The sequence below is a fragment of the Danio rerio genome, chromosome 3, assembly GCF_052040795.2.
Source record: "Danio rerio strain M-AB ecotype USA chromosome 3, GRCz13ab, whole genome shotgun sequence".
Classification (NCBI taxonomy): domain Eukaryota; kingdom Metazoa; phylum Chordata; class Actinopteri; order Cypriniformes; family Danionidae; genus Danio; species Danio rerio.
This window is the reverse complement of record NC_141023.1, coordinates 37,156,653-37,173,259: the sequence shown is the minus strand read 5'-3', so window position 1 is coordinate 37,173,259 and position 16,607 is coordinate 37,156,653. Positions and strand designations below refer to the sequence as shown.

At 47.9% G+C, this 16,607-nt stretch overlaps 1 long non-coding RNA gene and 36 other non-coding genes across 39 annotated transcripts in view; 12 read left to right on the top strand and 25 right to left on the bottom strand.

Moving 5' to 3' along the window:
* Positions 1-16,607, top strand: part of LOC108182894 (uncharacterized) — a 135,706-nt gene that overhangs the window by 102,484 nt on the left and 16,615 nt on the right. The window lies entirely within an intron of this gene.
* trnaf-gaa (transfer RNA phenylalanine (anticodon GAA)) lies at positions 917-989 on the bottom strand. The gene has a single exon. It is a non-coding gene; the product is annotated as a tRNA-Phe (tRNA).
* On the bottom strand, positions 1,258-1,329 carry trnaq-cug (transfer RNA glutamine (anticodon CUG)). The gene has a single exon. It is a non-coding gene; the product is annotated as a tRNA-Gln (tRNA).
* Positions 1,648-1,720, top strand: trnaa-agc (transfer RNA alanine (anticodon AGC)). Its single transcript has one exon. It is a non-coding gene; the product is annotated as a tRNA-Ala (tRNA).
* On the bottom strand, positions 2,101-2,173 carry trnaf-gaa (transfer RNA phenylalanine (anticodon GAA)). The gene has a single exon. It is a non-coding gene; the product is annotated as a tRNA-Phe (tRNA).
* On the bottom strand, positions 2,442-2,513 carry trnaq-cug (transfer RNA glutamine (anticodon CUG)). The gene has a single exon. It is a non-coding gene; the product is annotated as a tRNA-Gln (tRNA).
* On the top strand, positions 2,829-2,901 carry trnaa-agc (transfer RNA alanine (anticodon AGC)). The gene has a single exon. It is a non-coding gene; the product is annotated as a tRNA-Ala (tRNA).
* On the bottom strand, positions 3,282-3,354 carry trnaf-gaa (transfer RNA phenylalanine (anticodon GAA)). Its single transcript has one exon. It is a non-coding gene; the product is annotated as a tRNA-Phe (tRNA).
* trnaq-cug (transfer RNA glutamine (anticodon CUG)) lies at positions 3,623-3,694 on the bottom strand. The gene has a single exon. It is a non-coding gene; the product is annotated as a tRNA-Gln (tRNA).
* On the bottom strand, positions 4,467-4,539 carry trnaf-gaa (transfer RNA phenylalanine (anticodon GAA)). Its single transcript has one exon. It is a non-coding gene; the product is annotated as a tRNA-Phe (tRNA).
* Positions 4,808-4,879, bottom strand: trnaq-cug (transfer RNA glutamine (anticodon CUG)). The gene has a single exon. It is a non-coding gene; the product is annotated as a tRNA-Gln (tRNA).
* On the top strand, positions 5,197-5,269 carry trnaa-agc (transfer RNA alanine (anticodon AGC)). The gene has a single exon. It is a non-coding gene; the product is annotated as a tRNA-Ala (tRNA).
* On the bottom strand, positions 5,650-5,722 carry trnaf-gaa (transfer RNA phenylalanine (anticodon GAA)). The gene has a single exon. It is a non-coding gene; the product is annotated as a tRNA-Phe (tRNA).
* On the bottom strand, positions 5,991-6,062 carry trnaq-cug (transfer RNA glutamine (anticodon CUG)). Its single transcript has one exon. It is a non-coding gene; the product is annotated as a tRNA-Gln (tRNA).
* Positions 6,381-6,453, top strand: trnaa-agc (transfer RNA alanine (anticodon AGC)). The gene has a single exon. It is a non-coding gene; the product is annotated as a tRNA-Ala (tRNA).
* trnaf-gaa (transfer RNA phenylalanine (anticodon GAA)) lies at positions 6,834-6,906 on the bottom strand. The gene has a single exon. It is a non-coding gene; the product is annotated as a tRNA-Phe (tRNA).
* On the bottom strand, positions 7,175-7,246 carry trnaq-cug (transfer RNA glutamine (anticodon CUG)). The gene has a single exon. It is a non-coding gene; the product is annotated as a tRNA-Gln (tRNA).
* On the top strand, positions 7,565-7,637 carry trnaa-agc (transfer RNA alanine (anticodon AGC)). The gene has a single exon. It is a non-coding gene; the product is annotated as a tRNA-Ala (tRNA).
* On the bottom strand, positions 8,018-8,090 carry trnaf-gaa (transfer RNA phenylalanine (anticodon GAA)). Its single transcript has one exon. It is a non-coding gene; the product is annotated as a tRNA-Phe (tRNA).
* Positions 8,359-8,430, bottom strand: trnaq-cug (transfer RNA glutamine (anticodon CUG)). Its single transcript has one exon. It is a non-coding gene; the product is annotated as a tRNA-Gln (tRNA).
* Positions 8,749-8,821, top strand: trnaa-agc (transfer RNA alanine (anticodon AGC)). The gene has a single exon. It is a non-coding gene; the product is annotated as a tRNA-Ala (tRNA).
* Positions 9,202-9,274, bottom strand: trnaf-gaa (transfer RNA phenylalanine (anticodon GAA)). The gene has a single exon. It is a non-coding gene; the product is annotated as a tRNA-Phe (tRNA).
* On the bottom strand, positions 9,543-9,614 carry trnaq-cug (transfer RNA glutamine (anticodon CUG)). The gene has a single exon. It is a non-coding gene; the product is annotated as a tRNA-Gln (tRNA).
* Positions 9,932-10,004, top strand: trnaa-agc (transfer RNA alanine (anticodon AGC)). Its single transcript has one exon. It is a non-coding gene; the product is annotated as a tRNA-Ala (tRNA).
* trnaf-gaa (transfer RNA phenylalanine (anticodon GAA)) lies at positions 10,385-10,457 on the bottom strand. Its single transcript has one exon. It is a non-coding gene; the product is annotated as a tRNA-Phe (tRNA).
* On the bottom strand, positions 10,726-10,797 carry trnaq-cug (transfer RNA glutamine (anticodon CUG)). The gene has a single exon. It is a non-coding gene; the product is annotated as a tRNA-Gln (tRNA).
* Positions 11,117-11,189, top strand: trnaa-agc (transfer RNA alanine (anticodon AGC)). The gene has a single exon. It is a non-coding gene; the product is annotated as a tRNA-Ala (tRNA).
* On the bottom strand, positions 11,570-11,642 carry trnaf-gaa (transfer RNA phenylalanine (anticodon GAA)). The gene has a single exon. It is a non-coding gene; the product is annotated as a tRNA-Phe (tRNA).
* trnaq-cug (transfer RNA glutamine (anticodon CUG)) lies at positions 11,911-11,982 on the bottom strand. Its single transcript has one exon. It is a non-coding gene; the product is annotated as a tRNA-Gln (tRNA).
* Positions 12,301-12,373, top strand: trnaa-agc (transfer RNA alanine (anticodon AGC)). The gene has a single exon. It is a non-coding gene; the product is annotated as a tRNA-Ala (tRNA).
* On the bottom strand, positions 12,754-12,826 carry trnaf-gaa (transfer RNA phenylalanine (anticodon GAA)). The gene has a single exon. It is a non-coding gene; the product is annotated as a tRNA-Phe (tRNA).
* Positions 13,485-13,557, top strand: trnaa-agc (transfer RNA alanine (anticodon AGC)). The gene has a single exon. It is a non-coding gene; the product is annotated as a tRNA-Ala (tRNA).
* Positions 13,938-14,010, bottom strand: trnaf-gaa (transfer RNA phenylalanine (anticodon GAA)). The gene has a single exon. It is a non-coding gene; the product is annotated as a tRNA-Phe (tRNA).
* Positions 14,279-14,350, bottom strand: trnaq-cug (transfer RNA glutamine (anticodon CUG)). Its single transcript has one exon. It is a non-coding gene; the product is annotated as a tRNA-Gln (tRNA).
* On the top strand, positions 14,670-14,742 carry trnaa-agc (transfer RNA alanine (anticodon AGC)). Its single transcript has one exon. It is a non-coding gene; the product is annotated as a tRNA-Ala (tRNA).
* trnaf-gaa (transfer RNA phenylalanine (anticodon GAA)) lies at positions 15,123-15,195 on the bottom strand. Its single transcript has one exon. It is a non-coding gene; the product is annotated as a tRNA-Phe (tRNA).
* On the bottom strand, positions 15,464-15,535 carry trnaq-cug (transfer RNA glutamine (anticodon CUG)). The gene has a single exon. It is a non-coding gene; the product is annotated as a tRNA-Gln (tRNA).

Below are 16,607 nucleotides of genomic sequence, written 5' to 3'. Positions count from 1 at the left end.
CTTTTCTGATCACTAGCGACATGTTGCTCTGTATTTATCATGGGAAACATTACCGTTTTACAAGTTATAAAGAAAACATCTGTTATAACGTTAACTTGCTGTCGATTGTAACTTATTATTTAACAGAAATACACACAGTATAATAAACTAATAATAAACTAATAATAAAGTAGTGTTACATCTGGCTTACCTGATTCAAAGATGACGATTATAATAAAAGCGTCGTGTGATTGGTCAAAAGTAAGCCATCGAGGAGAAACGCGATTGGTCAAACATACGTCACAGCAAAAAGAAATGCGATTGGTCAAAAGTAAGCCACTGAAGTGAAACGCGATTGGTCGAAATGACGTCAGCGCAAAGACAAACGTGATTGGTCAAAAGTAAGCCACAGGGGTTAAACTCTATTGGTCAAAAGTAAGCCACCGAGGTGAGACGTGATTGGCTCATGTGGGCTTACTTTGGGCTTACTTTGGCTCTGTAGACGGGATGCTGCAGGCGCAAGCGAGAGGTAGCGGGATCGATGCCCGCATTCTCCACTTTTGTTTTCATGCCTTTCACATTGGCTTTCATTGTAAAGCTGGTGGCACCGTGAGGATTGAAAGCGAAACTTCTTACGTCAGCTTTGCCGGTTCCTGTGTAGTACTTATCATTGCAACACCTCAGAAGCCCTATCAAGTCACAGTTTTCTTTTATTCAGTGACACGTCCGCAATGGGACATCAAAGCGCTAAATATATAGCAGAGTGCTGTCGATCGGGCCATTGGAATCATCACCAGAAGCGACGTGGCCATCTGGAAGAAAGGATAGCGTTTTGGTCAAGTGGAAGCAGGTGGACTTAAGGGTGAAGCTGCTAGGCTTTTTGGGTGAGTTTCGGTCACCTGCTCCTTGTGTCCAAAACAGAACTATAACACTGCTTTGCCGAAACCCGGGATCGAACCAGGGACCTTTAGATCTTCAGTCTAACGCTCTCCCAACTGAGCTATTTCGGCTGCCATATCACGTACTTCCTGCTGCATTGATCTCTGTGAGACCGAGCAGAGCCCCAAAATGCATCTGACTCCTAAGAGAGTGAAAGTTTGGCCAATACGGAGCTCGAACCCGCGACCTTGGCATTATTAGCACCACGCTCTAACCAGCTGAGCTAACCGGCCACTTTCTTCTCATTCTCCGAGAAAGGCCAGAGGAACTGCCATTCTCCGGCCTTTAAGGAACTAGTATGATATTCCAGCTTTTTTTGTGCAGTGCTGGCAAAAACCCAGGTCCCATCGAGATTTGAACTCGGATCGCTGGATTCAGAGTCCAGAGTGCTAACCATTACACCATGGAACCTCAGATTGCTCTACGCTGCTGCTCGGGTGGAAGAGAATGAATAAAAAAAAAAAAACAGCCTTGGAGGAAAGTAGCAGAATGTCAATCCAAGGCGATACCAATTTGCATTGATTTCTGAGTAACTCGTCATTCGGCATGCAGGGCTCCTCACACGTATACTGGAGCAGGACCAGGTAGGGCCTTCAAAAGAAAAGAGCTCTATTCCAGGCTATTTGACGGCTAAATGGCGGGCAGGGCAAAGAGGCCAACAAAGCAGATATGATCTGTTTTTTATCTTTTTTGACCACGTCGAAAAATCGGCAAGACTGACCCCACCTAGGGGAATTAGCTCAAATGGTAGAGCGCTCGCTTAGCATGCGAGAGGTAGCGGGATCGATGCCCGCATTCTCCACTTTTGTTTTCATGCCTTTCACATTGGCTTTCATTGTAAAGCTGGTGGCACCGTGAGTATTGAAAGCGAAACTTCTTACGTCAGCTTTGCCGGTTCCTGTGTAGTACTTATCATTGCAACACCTCAGAAGCCCTATCAAGTCACAGTTTTCTTTTATTCAGTGACACGTCCGCAATGGGACATCAAAGCGCTAAATATATAGCAGAGTGCTGTCGATCGGGCCATTGGAATCATCACCAGAAGCGACGTGGCCATCTGGAAGAAAGGATAGCGTTTTGGTCAAGTGGAAGCAGGTGGACTTAAGGGTGAAGCTGCTAGGCTTTTTGGGTGAGTTTCGGTCACCTGCTCCTTGTGTCCAAAACAGAACTATAACACTGCTTTGCCGAAACCCGGGATCGAACCAGGGACCTTTAGATCTTCAGTCTAACGCTCTACCAACTGAGCTATTTCGGCTGCCATAACACGTATTTCCTGCTGCATTGATCTCTGTGAGACCGAGCAGAGCCCCAAAATGCATCTGACTCCTAAGAGAGTGAAAGTTTGGCCAATACGGAGCTCGAACCCGCGACTTTGGCATTATTAGCACCACGCTCTAACCAGCTGAGCTAACCGGCCACTTTCTTCTCACTCTCCGAGAAAGGCCAGAGGAACTGCCATTCTCCGGCCTTTAAGGAACTAGCATGATATTCCAGCTTTTTTTGTGCAGAGCTGGCAAAAACCCAGGTCCCACCGAGATTTGAACTCGGATCGCTGGATTCAGAGTCCAGAGTGCTAACCATTACACCATGGAACCTCAGATTGCTCAATGCTGCTGCTCGGCTGGAAGAGAATGAATAAAAAAAAAACAGCCTTGGAGGAAAGTAGCAGAATGTCAATCCAAGGCGATACCAATTTGCATTGATTTCTGAGTAACTCGTCATTCGGCATGCAGGGCTCCTCACACGTATACTGGAGCAGGACCAGGTAGGGCCTTCAAAAGAAAAGAGCTCTATTCCAGGCTATTTGACGGCTAAATGGCGGGCAGGGCAAAGAGGCCAACACAGCAGATATGATCTGTTTTTTTTCTTTTTTGACCACGTCGAAAAATCGGCAAGACTGACCCCACCTAGGGGAATTAGCTCAAATGGTAGAGCGCTCGCTTAGCATGCGAGAGGTAGCGGGATCGATGCCCGCATTCTCCACTTTTGTTTTCATGCCTTTCACATTGGCTTTCATTGTAAAGCTGGTGGCACCGTGAGGATTGAAAGCGAAACTTCTTACGTCAGCTTTGCCGGTTCCTGTGTAGTACTTATCATTGCAACACCTCAGAAGCCCTATCAAGTCACAGTTTTCTTTTATTCAGTGACACGTCCGCAATGGGACATCAAAGCGCTAAATATATAGCAGAGTGCTGTCGATCGGGCCATTGGAATCATCACCAGAAGCGACGTGGCCATCTGGAAGAAAGGATAGCGTTTTGGTCAAGTGGAAGCAGGTGGACTTTAGGGTGAAGCTGCTAGGCTTTTTGGGTGAGTTTCGGTCACCTGCTCCTTGTGTCCAAAACAGAACTATAACACTGCTATGCCGAAACCCCGGATCGAACCAGGGACCTTTAGATCTTCAGTCTAACGCTCTCCCAACTGAGCTATTTCGGCTGCCATAACACGTACTTCCTGCTGCATTGATCTCTGTGAGACCGAGCAGAGCCCCAAAATGCATCTGACTCCTAAGAGAGTGAAAGTTTGGCCAATACGGAGCTCGAACCCGCGACCTTGGCATTATTAGCACCACGCTCTAACCAGCTGAGCTAACCGGCCACTTTCTTCTCATTCTCCGAGAAAGGCCAGAGGAACTGCCATTCTCCGGCCTTTAAGGAACTAGCATGATATTCCAGCTTTTTTTGTGCAGTGCTGGCAAAAACCCAGGTCCCACCGAGATTTGAACTCGGATCGCTGGATTCAGAGTCCAGAGTGCTAACCATTACACCATGGAACCTCAGATTGCTCAACGCTGCTGCTCGGGTGGAAGAGAATGAATAAAAAAAAAAAAAACAGCCTTGGAGGAAAGTAGCAGAATGTCAATCCAAGGCGATACCAATTTGCATTGATTTCTGAGTAACTCGTCATTCGGCATGCAGGGCTCCTCACACGTATACTGGAGCAGGACCAGGTAGGGCCTTCAAAAGAAAAGAGCTCTATTCCAGGCTATTTGACGGCTAAATGGCGGGCAGGGCAAAGAGGCCAACACAGCAGATATGATCTGTTTTTTTTCGTTTTTGACCACGTCGAAAAATCGGCAAGACTGACCCCACCTAGGGGAATTAGCTCAAATGGTAGAGCGCTCGCTTAGCATGCGAGAGCTAGCGGGATCGATGCCCGCATTCTCCACTTTTGTTTTCATGCCTTTCACATTGGCTTTCATTGTAAAGCTGGTGGCACCGTGAGGATTGAAAGCGAAACTTCTTACGTCAGCTTTGCCGGTTCCTGTGTAGTACTTATCATTGCAACACCTCAGAAGCCCTATCAAGTCACAGTTTTCTTTTATTCAGTGACACGTCCGCAATGGGACATCAAAGCGCTAAATATATAGCAGAGTGCTGTCGATCAGGCCATTGGAATCATCACCAGAAGCGACGTGGCCATCTGGAAGAAAGGATAGCGTTTTGGTCAAGTGGAAGCAGGTGGACTTAAGGGTGAAGCTGCTAGGCTTTTTGGGTGAGTTTCGGTCACCTGCTCCTTGTGTCCAAAACAGAACTATAACACTGCTTTGCCGAAACCCGGGATCGAACCAGGGACCTTAAGATCTTCAGTCTAACGCTCTCCCAACTGAGCTATTTCGGCTGCCATAACACGTACTTCCTGCTGCATTGATCTCTGTGAGACCGAGCAGAGCCCCAAAATGCATCTGACTCCTAAGAGAGTGAAAGTTTGGCCAATACGGAGCTCGAACCCGCGACCTTGGCATTATTAGCACCACGCTCTAACCAGCTGAGCTAACCGGCCACTTTCTTCTCATTCTCCGAGAAAGGCCAGAGGAACTGCCATTCTCCGGCCTTTAAGGAACTAGCATGATATTCCAGCTTTTTTTGTGCAGTGCTGGCAAAAACCCAGGTCCCACCGAGATTTGAACTCGGATCGCTGGATTCAGAGTCCAGAGTGCTAACCATTACACCATGGAACCTCAGATTGCTCAACGCTGCTGCTCGGGTGGAAGAGAATGAATAAAAAAAAAAAAACAGCCTTGGAGGTAAGTAGCAGAATGTCAATCCAAGGCGATACCAATTGCATTGATTTCTGAGTAACTCGTCATTCGGCATGCAGGGCTCCTCACACGTATACTGGAGCAGGACCAGGTAGGGCCTTCAAAAGAAAAGAGCTCTATTCCAGGCTATTTGACGGCTAAATGGCGGGCAGGGCAAAGAGGCCAACACAGCAGATATGATCTGTTTTTTTTCTTTTTTGACCACGTCGAAAAATCGTCAAGACTGACCCCACCTAGGGGAATTAGCTCAAATGGTAGAGCGCTCGCTTAGCATGCGAGAGGTAGCGGGATCGATGCCCGCATTCTCCACTTTTGTTTTCATGCCTTTCACATTGGCTTTCATTGTAAAGCTGGTGGCACCGTGAAGATTGAAAGCGAAACTTCTTACGTCAGCTTTGCCGGTTCCTGTGTAGTACTTATCATTGCAACACCTCAGAAGCCCTATCAAGTCACAGTTTTCTTTTATTCAGTGACACGTCCGCAATGGGACATCAAAGCGCTAAATATATAGCAGAGTGCTGTCGATCGGGCCATTGGAATCATCACCAGAAGCGACGTGGCCATCTGGAAGAAAGGATAGCGTTTTGGTCAAGTGGAAGCAGGTGGACTTAAGGGTGAAGCTGCTAGGCTTTTTGGGTGAGTTTCGGTCACCTGCTCCTTGTGTCCAAAACAGAACTATAACACTGCTATGCCGAAACCCCGGATCGAACCAGGGACCTTTAGATCTTCAGTCTAACGCTCTCCCAACTGAGCTATTTCGGCTGCCATAACACGTACTTCCTGCTGCATTGATCTCTGTGAGACCGAGCAGAGCCCCAAAATGCATCTGACTCCTAAGAGAGTGAAAGTTTGGCCAATACGGAGCTCGAACCCGCGACCTTGGCATTATTAGCACCACGCTCTAACCAGCTGAGCTAACCGGCCACTTTCTTCTCATTCTCCGAGAAAGGCCAGAGGAACTGCCATTCTCCGGCCTTTAAGGAACTAGCATGATATTCCAGCTTTTTTTGTGCAGTGCTGGCAAAAACCCAGGTCCCACCGAGATTTGAACTCGGATCGCTGGATTCAGAGTCCAGAGTGCTAACCATTACACCATGGAACCTCAGATTGCTCAACGCTGCTGCTCGGGTGGAAGAGAATGAATAAAAAAAAAAAAACAGCCTTGGAGGAAAGTAGCAGAATGTCAATCCAAGGCGATACCAATTTGCATTGATTTCTGAGTAACTCGTCATTCGGCATGCAGGGCTCCTCACACGTATACTGGAGCAGGACCAGGTAGGGCCTTCAAAAGAAAAGAGCTCTATTCCAGGCTATTTGACGGCTAAATGGCGGGCAGGGCAAAGAGGCCAACACAGCAGATATGATCTGTTTTTTTTCTTTTTTGACCACGTCGAAAAATCGGCAAGACTGACCCCACCTAGGGGAATTAGCTCAAATGGTAGAGCGCTCGCTTAGCATGCGAGAGGTAGCGGGATCGATGCCCGCATTCTCCACTTTTGTTTTCATGCCTTTCACATTGGCTTTCATTGTAAAGCTGGTGGCACCGTGAGGATTGAAAGCGAAACTTCTTACGTCAGCTTTGCCGGTTCCTGTGTAGTACTTATCATTGCAACACCTCAGAAGCCCTATCAAGTCACAGTTTTCTTTTATTCAGTGACACGTCCGCAATGGGACATCAAAGCGCTAAATATATAGCAGAGTGCTGTCGATCGGGCCATTGGAATCATCACCAGAAGCGACGTGGCCATCTGGAAGAAAGGATAGCGTTTTGGTCAAGTGGAAGCAGGTGGACTTAAGGGTGAAGCTGCTAGGCTTTTTGGGTGAGTTTCGGTCACCTGCTCCTTGTGTCCAAAACAGAACTATAACACTGCTATGCCGAAACCCCGGATCGAACCAGGGACCTTTAGATCTTCAGTCTAACGCTCTCCCAACTGAGCTATTTCGGCTGCCATAACACGTACTTCCTGCTGCATTGATCTCTGTGAGACCGAGCAGAGCCCCAAAATGCATCTGACTCCTAAGAGAGTGAAAGTTTGGCCAATACGGAGCTCGAACCCGCGACCTTGGCATTATTAGCACCACGCTCTAACCAGCTGAGCTAACCGGCCACTTTCTTCTCATTCTCCGAGAAAGGCCAGAGGAACTGCCATTCTCCGGCCTTTAAGGAACTAGCATGATATTCCAGCTTTTTTTGTGCAGTGCTGGCAAAAACCCAGGTCCCACCGAGATTTGAACTCGGATCGCTGGATTCAGAGTCCAGAGTGCTAACCATTACACCATGGAACCTCAGATTGCTCAACGCTGCTGCTCGGGTGGAAGAGAATGAATAAAAAAAAAAAAACAGCCTTGGAGGAAAGTAGCAGAATGTCAATCCAAGGCGATACCAATTTGCATTGATTTCTGAGTAACTCGTCATTCGGCATGCAGGGCTCCTCACACGTATACTGGAGCAGGACCAGGTAGGGCCTTCAAAAGAAAAGAGCTCTATTCCAGGCTATTTGACGGCTAAATGGCGGGCAGGACAAAGAGGCCAACACAGCAGATATGATCTGTTTTTTTTCTTTTTTGACCACGTCGAAAAATCGTCAAGACTGACCCCACCTAGGGGAATTAGCTCAAATGGTAGAGCGCTCGCTTAGCATGCGAGAGGTAGCGGGATCGATGCCCGCATTCTCCACTTTTGTTTTCATGCCTTTCACATTGGCTTTCATTGTAAAGCTGGTGGCACCGTGAGGATTGAAAGCGAAACTTCTTACGTCAGCTTTGCCGGTTCCTGTGTAGTACTTATCATTGCAACACCTCAGAAGCCCTATCAAGTCACAGTTTTCTTTTATTCAGTGACACGTCCGCAATGGGACATCAAAGCGCTAAATATATAGCAGAGTGCTGTCGATCGGGCCATTGGAATCATCACCAGAAGCGACGTGGCCATCTGGAAGAAAGGATAGCGTTTTGGTCAAGTGGAAGCAGGTGGACTTAAGAGTGAAGCTGCTAGGCTTTTTGGGTGAGTTTCGGTCACCTGCTCCTTGTGTCCAAAACAGAACTATAACACTGCTATGCCGAAACCCCGGATCGAACCAGGGACCTTTAGATCTTCAGTCTAACGCTCTCCCAACTGAGCTATTTCGGCTGCCATAACACGTACTTCCTGCTGCATTGATCTCTGTGAGACCGAGCAGAGCCCCAAAATGCATCTGACTCCTAAGAGAGTGAAAGTTTGGCCAATACGGAGCTCGAACCCGCGACTTTGGCATTATTAGCACCACGCTCTAACCAGCTGAGCTAACCGGCCACTTTCTTCTCACTCTCCGAGAAAGGCCAGAGGAACTGCCATTCTCCGGCCTTTAAGGAACTAGCATGATATTCCAGCTTTTTTTGTGCAGAGCTGGCAAAAACCCAGGTCCCACCGAGATTTGAACTCGGATCGCTGGATTCAGAGTCCAGAGTGCTAACCATTACACCATGGAACCTCAGATTGCTCAATGCTGCTGCTCGGCTGGAAGAGAATGAATAAAAAAAAAAAAACAGCCTTGGAGGAAAGTAGCAGAATGTCAATCCAAGGCGATACCAATTTGCATTGATTTCTGAGTAACTCGTCATTCGGCATGCAGGGCTCCTCACACGTATACTGGAGCAGGACCAGGTAGGGCCTTCAAAAGAAAAGAGCTCTATTCCAGGCTATTTGACGGCTAAATGGCGGGCAGGGCAAAGAGGCCAACACAGCAGATATGATCTGTTTTTTTTCTTTTTTGAGCACGTCGAAAAATCGGCAAGACTGACCCCACCTAGGGGAATTAGCTCAAATGGTAGAGCGCTCGCTTAGCATGCGAGAGGTAGCGGGATCGATGCCCGCATTCTCCACTTTTGTTTTCATGCCTTTCACATTGGCTTTCATTGTAAAGCTGGTGGCACCGTGAGGATTGAAAGCGAAACTTCTTACGTCAGCTTTGCCGGTTCCTGTGTAGTACTTATCATTGCAACACCTCAGAAGCCCTATCAAGTCACAGTTTTCTTTTATTCAGTGACACGTCCGCAATGGGACATCAAAGCGCTAAATATATAGCAGAGTGCTGTCGATCGGGCCATTGGAATCATCACCAGAAGCGACGTGGCCATCTGGAAGAAAGGATAGCGTTTTGGTCAAGTGGAAGCAGGTGGACTTAAGGGTGAAGCTGCTAGGCTTTTTGGGTGAGTTTCGGTCACCTGCTCCTTGTGTCCAAAACAGAACTATAACACTGCTTTGCCGAAACCCGGGATCGAACCAGGGACCTTTAGATCTTCAGTCTAACGCTCTCCCAACTGAGCTATTTCGGCTGCCATAACACGTACTTCCTGCTGCATTGATCTCTGTGAGACCGAGCAGAGCCCCAAAATGCATCTGACTCCTAAGAGAGTGAAAGTTTGGCCAATACGGAGCTCGAACCCGCGACTTTGGCATTATTAGCACCACGCTCTAACCAGCTGAGCTAACCGGCCACTTTCTTCTCACTTACCGAGAAAGGCCAGAGGAACTGCCATTCTCCGGCCTTTAAGGAACTAGCATGATATTCCAGCTTTTTTTGTGCAGAGCTGGCAAAAACCCAGGTCCCACCGAGATTTGAACTCGGATCGCTGGATTCAGAGTCCAGAGTGCTAACCATTACACCATGGAACCTCAGATTGCTCAATGCTGCTGCTCGGCTGGAAGAGAATGAATAAAAAAAAAAAACAGCCTTGGAGGAAAGTAGCAGAATGTCAATCCAAGGCGATACCAATTTGCATTGATTTCTGAGTAACTCGTCATTCGGCATGCAGGGCTCCTCACACGTATACTGGAGCAGGACCAGGTAGGGCCTTCAAAAGAAAAGAGCTCTATTCCAGGCTATTTGACGACTAAATGGCGGGCAGGGCAAAGAGGCCAACACAGCAGATATGATCTAGTTTTTTTCTTTTTTGACCACGTCGAAAAATCGGCAAGACTGACCCCACCTAGGGGAATTAGCTCAAATGGTAGAGCGCTCGCTTAGCATGCGAGAGGTAGCGGGATCGATGCCCGCATTCTCCACTTTTGTTTTCATGCCTTTCACATTGGCTTTCATTGTAAAGCTGGTGGCACCGTGAGGATTGAAAGCGAAACTTCTTACGTCAGCTTTGCCGGTTCCTGTGTAGTACTTATCATTGCAACACCTCAGAAGCCCTATCAAGTCACAGTTTTCTTTTATTCAGTGACACGTCCGCAATGGGACATCAAAGCGCTAAATATATAGCAGAGTGCTGTCGATCGGGCCATCGGAATCATCACCAGAAGCGACGTGGCCATCTGGAAGAAAGGATAGCGTTTTGGTCAAGTGGAAGCAGGTGGACTTAAGGGTGAAGCTGCTAGGCTTTTTGGGTGAGTTTCGGTCACCTGCTCCTTGTGTCCAAAACAGAACTATAACACTGCTTTGCCGAAACCCGGGATCGAACCAGGGACCTTTAGATCTTCAGTCTAACGCTCTCCCAACTGAGCTATTTCGGCTGCCATATCACGTACTTCCTGCTGCATTGATCTCTGTGAGACCGAGCAGAGCCCCAAAATGCATCTGACTCCTAAGAGAGTGAAAGTTTGGCCAATACGGAGCTCGAACCCGCGACCTTGGCATTATTAGCACCACGCTCTAACCAGCTGAGCTAACCGGCCACTTTCTTCTCACTCTCCGAGAAAGGCCAGAGGAACTGCCATTCTCCGGCCTTTAAGGAACTAGCATGATATCCCAGCTTTTTTTGTGCAGTGCTGGCAAAAACCCAGGTCCCACCGAGATTTGAACTCGGATCGCTGGATTCAGAGTCCAGAGTGCTAACCATTACACCATGGAACCTCAGATTGCTCAAAGCTGCTGCTCGGGTGGAAGAGAATGAATAAAAAAAAAAAAACAGCCTTGGAGGAAAGTAGCAGAATGTCAATCCAAGGCGATACCAATTTGCATTGATTTCTGAGTAACTCATCATTCGGCATGCAGGGACTTCTCACACGTATACTGGAGCAGGACCAGGTAGGGCCTTCAAAAGAAAAGAGCTCTATTCCAGGCTATTTGACGACTAAATGGCGGGCAGGGCAAAGAGGCCAACACAGCAGATATGATCTATTTTTTTTCTTTTTTGACCACGTCGAAAAATCGGCAAGACTGACCCCACCTAGGGGAATTAGCTCAAATGGTAGAGCGCTCGCTTAGCATGCGAGAGGTAGCGGGATCGATGCCCGCATTCTCCACTTTTGTTTTCATGCCTTTCACATTGGCTTTCATTGTAAAGCTGGTGGCACCGTGAGGATTGAAAGCGAAACTTCTTACGTCAGCTTTGCCGGTTCCTGTGTAGTACTTATCATTGCAACACCTCAGAAGCCCTATCAAGTCACAGTTTTCTTTTATTCAGTGACACGTCCGCAATGGGACATCAAAGCGCTAAATATATAGCAGAGTGCTGTCGATCGGGCCATTGGAATCATCACCAGAAGCGACGTGGCCATCTGGAAGAAAGGATAGCGTTTTGGTCAAGTGGAAGCAGGTGGACTTAAGGGTGAAGCTGCTAGGCTTTTTGGGTGAGTTTCGGTCACCTGCTCCTTGTGTCCAAACCAGAACTATAACACTGCTTTGCCGAAACCCGGGATCGAACCAGGGACCTTTAGATCTTCAGTCTAACGCTCTCCCAACTGAGCTATTTCGGCTGCCATATCACGTACTTCCTGCTGCATTGATCTCTGTGAGACCGAGCAGAGCCCCAAAATGCATCTGACTCCTAAGAGAGTGAAAGTTTGGCCAATACGGAGCTCGAACCCGCGACCTAGGCATTATTTGCACCACGCTCTAACCAGCTGAGCTAACCGGCCACTTTCTTCTCACTCTCCGAGAAAGGCCAGAGGAACTGCCATTCTCCGGCCTTTAAGGAACTAGCATGATATTCCAGCTTTTTTTGTGCAGTGCTGGCAAAAACCCAGGTCCCACCGAGATTTGAACTCGGATCGCTGGATTCAGAGTCCAGAGTGCTAACCATTACACAATGGAACCTCAGATTGCTCAACGCTGCTGCTCGGGTGGAAGAGAATGAATAAAAAAAAAAAAACAGCCTTGGAGGAAAGTAGCAGAATGTCAATCCAAGGCGATACCAATTTGCATTGATTTCTGAGTAACTCGTCATTCGGCATGCAGGGCTCCTCACACGTATACTGGAGCAGGACCAGGTAGGGCCTTCAAAAGAAAAGAGCTCTATTCCAGGCTATTTGACGACTAAATGGCGGGCAGGGCAAAGAGGCCAACACAGCAGATATGATCTATTTTTTTTCTTTTTTGACCAAGTCGAAAAATCGGCAAGACTGACCCCACCTAGGGGAATTAGCTCAAATGGTAGAGCGCTCGCTTAGCATGCGAGAGGTAGCGGGATCGATGCCCGCATTCTCCACTTTTGTTTTCATGCCTTTCACATTGGCTTTCATTGTAAAGCTGGTGGCACCGTGAGGATTGAAAGCGAATCTTCTTACGTCAGCTTTGCCGGTTCCTGTGTAGTACTTATCATTGCAACACCTCAGAAGCCCTATCAAGTCACAGTTTTCTTTTATTCAGTGACACGTCCGCAATGGGACATCAAAGCGCTAAATATATAGCAGAGTGCTGTCGATCGGGCCATTGGAATCATCACCAGAAGCGACGTGGCCATCTGGAAGAAAGGATAGCGTTTTGGTCAAGTGGAAGCAGGTGGACTTAAGGGTGAAGCTGCTAGGCTTTTTGGGTGAGTTTCGGTCACCTGCTCCTTGTGTCCAAAACAGAACTATAACACTGCTTTGCCGAAACCCGGGATCGAACCAAGGACCTTTAGATCTTCAGTCTAACGCTCTCCCAACTGAGCTATTTCGGCTGCCATAACACGTACTTCCTGCTGCATTGATCTCTGTGAGACCGAGCAGAGCCCCAAAATGCATCTGACTCCTAAGAGAGTGAAAGTTTGGCCAATACTGAGCTCGAACCCGCGACCTTGGCATTATTAGCACCACGCTCTAACCAGCTGAGCTAACCGGCCACTTTCTTCTCACTCTCCGAGAAAGGCCAGAGGAACTGCCATTCTCCGGCCTTTAAGGAACTAGCATGATATTCCAGCTTTTTTTGTGCAGTGCTGGCAAAAACCCAGGTCCCACCAAGATTTGAACTCGGATCGCTGGATTCAGAGTCCAGAGTGCTAACCATTACACCTTGGAACCTCAGATTGCTCGACGCTGCTGCTCGGGTGGAAGAGAATGAATAAAAAAAAAAAAACAGCCTTGGAGGAAAGTAGCAGAATGTCAATCCAAGGCGATACCAATTTGCATTGATTTCTGAGTAACTCGTCATTCGGCATGCAGGGCTCCTCACACGTATACTGGAGCAGGACCAGGTAGGGCCTTCAAAAGAAAAGAGCTCTATTCCAGGCTATTTGGCGACTAAATGGCGGGCAGGGCAAAGAGGCCAACACAGCAGATATGATCTATTTTTTTTCTTTTTTGACCACGTCGAAAAATCGGCAAGACTGACCCCACCTAGGGGAATTAGCTCAAATGGTAGAGCGCTCGCTTAGCATGCGAGAGGTAGCGGGATCGATGCCCGCATTCTCCACTTTTGTTTTCATGCCTTTCACATTGGCTTTCATTGTAAAGCTGGTGGCACCGTGAGGATTGAAAGCGAAACTTCTTACGTCAGCTTTGCTGGTTCCTGTGTAGTACTTATCATTGCAACACCTCAGAAGCCCTATCAAGTCACAGTTTTCTTTTATTCAGTGACACGTCCGCAATGGGACATCAAAGCGCTAAATATATAGCAGAGTGCTGTCGATCGGGCCATTGGAATCATCACCAGAAGCGACGTGGCCATCTGGAAGAAAGGATAGCGTTTTGGTCAAGTGGAAGCAGGTGGACTTAAGGGTGAAGCTGCTAGGCTTTTTGGGTGAGTTTCGGTCACCTGCTCCTTGTGTCCAAAACAGAACTATAACACTGCTTTGCCGAAACCCGGGATCGAACCAGGGACTTTTAGATCTTCAGTCTAATGCTCTCCCAACTGAGCTATTTCGGCTGCCATAACACGTACTTCCTGCTGCATTGATCTCTGTGAGACCGAGCAGAGCCCCAAAATGCATCTGACTCCTAAGAGAGTGAAAGTTTGGCCAATACGGAGCTCGAACCCGCGACCTTGGCATTATTAGCACCACGCTCTAACCAGCTGAGCTAACCGGCCACTTTCTTCTCACTCTCCGAGAAAGGCCAGAGGAACTGCCATTCTCCGGCCTTTAAGGGAGTAGCATGATATTCCAGCTTTTTTTGTGCAGTGCTGGCAAAAACCCAGGTCCCACCGAGATTTGAACTCGGATCGCTGGATTCAGAGTCCAGAGTGCTAACCATTACACCATGGAACCTCAGATTACTCAACGCTGCTGCTCGGGTGGAAGAGAATGAATAAAAAAAAAAAAACAGCCTTGGAGGAAAGTAGCAGAATGTCAATCCAAGGCGATACCAATTTGCATTGATTTCTGAGTAACTCGTCATTCGGCATGCAGGGCTCCTCACACGTATACTGGAGCAGGACCAGGTAGGGCCTTCAAAAGAAAAGAGCTCTATTCCAGGCTATTTGACGACTAAATGGCGGGCAGGGAAAAGAGGCTAACACTGCAGATATGATCTGTTTTTTTTTCGTTTTTGACCACGTCGAAAAATCGGCAAGACTGACCCCACCTAGGGGAATTAGCTCAAATGGTAGAGCGCTCGCTTAGCATGCGAGAGGTAGCGGGATCGATGCCCGCATTCTCCACTTTTGTTTTCATGCCTTTCACATTGGCTTTCATTGTAAAGCTGGTGGCACCGTGAGGATTGAAAGCGAAACTTCTTACGTCAGCTTTGCCGGTTCCTGTGTAGTACTTATCATTGCAACACCTCAGAAGCCCTATCAAGTCACAGTTTTCTTTTATTCAGTGACACGTCCGCAATGGGACATCAAAGCGCTAAATATATAGCAGAGTGCTGTCGATCGGGCCATTGGAATCATCACCAGAAGCGACGTGGCCATCTGGAAGAAAGGATAGCGTTTTGGTCAAGTGGAAGCAGGTGGACTTAAGGGTGAAGCTGCTAGGCTTTTTGGGTGAGTTTCGGTCACCTGCTCCTTGTGTCCAAAACAGAACTATAACACTGCTTTGCCGAAACCCGGGATCGAACCAGGGACCTTTAGATCTTCAGTCTAACGCTCTCCCAACTGAGCTATTTCGGCTGCCATAACACGTACTTCCTGCTGCATTGATCTCTGTGAGACCGAGCAGAGCCCCAAAATGCATCTGACTCCTAAGAGAGTGAAAGTTTGGCCAATACGGAGCTCGAACCCGCGACCTTGGCATTATTAGCACCACGCTCTAACCAGCTGAGCTAACCGGCCACTTTCTTTTCACTCTCCGAGAAAGGCCAGAGGAACTGCCATTCTCCGGCCTTTAAGGAACTAGCATGATATTCCAGCTTTTTTTGTGCAGTGCTGGCAAAAACCCAGGTCCCACCGAGATTTGAACTCGGATCGCTGGATTCAGAGTCCAGAGTGCTAACCATTACACCATGGAACCTCAGATTGCTCAATGCTGCTGCTCGGGTGGAAGAGAATGAATAAAAAAAAAAAAAAACAGCCTTGGAGGAAAGTAGCAGAATGTCAATCCAAGGCGATACCAATTTGCATTGATTTCTGAGTAACTCGTCATTCGGCATGCAGGGCTCCTCACACGTATACTGGAGCAGGACCAGGTAGGGCCTTCAAAAGAAAAGAGCTCTATTCCAGGCTATTTGACGACTAAATGGCGGGCAGGGCAAAGAGGCCAACACAGCAGATATGATCTATTTTTTTTCTTTTTTGACCACGTCGAAAAATCGGCAAGACTGACCCCACCTAGGGGAATTAGCTCAAATGCTAGAGCGCTCGCTTAGCTTGCGAGAGGTAGCGGGATCGATGCCCGCATTCTCCACTTTTGTTTTCATGCCTTTCACATTGGCTTTCATTGTAAAGCTGGTGGCACCGTGAGGATTGAAAGCGAAACTTCTTACGTCAGCTTTGCCGGTTCCTGTGTAGTACTTATCATTGCAACACCTCAGAAGCCCTATCAAGTCAGTTTTCTTTTATTCAGTGACACGTCCGCAATGGGACATCAAAGCGCTAAATATATAGCAGAGTGCTGTCGATCGGGCCATTGGAATCATCACCAGAAGCGACGTGGCCATCTGGAAGAAAGGATAGCGTTTTGGTCAAGTGGAAGCAGGTGGACTTAAGGGTGAAGCTGCTAGGCTTTTTGGGTGAGTTTCGGTCATCTGCTCCTTGTGTCCAAAACAGAACTATAACACTGCTTTGCCGAAACCAAACCAGGGACCTTTAGATCTTCAGTCTAACGCTCTCCCAACTGAGCTATTTCGGCTGCCATAACACGTACTTCCTGCTGCATTGATCTCTGTGAGACCGAGCAGAGCCCCAAAATGCATCTGACTCCTAAGAGAGTGAAAGTTTGGCCAATACGGAGCTTGAACCCGCGACCTTGGCATTATTAGCACCACGCTCTAACCAGCTGAGCTAACCGGCCACTTTCTTCTCACTCTCCGAGAAAGGCCAGAGGAACTGCCATTCTCCGGCCTTTAAGGGAGTAGCATGATATT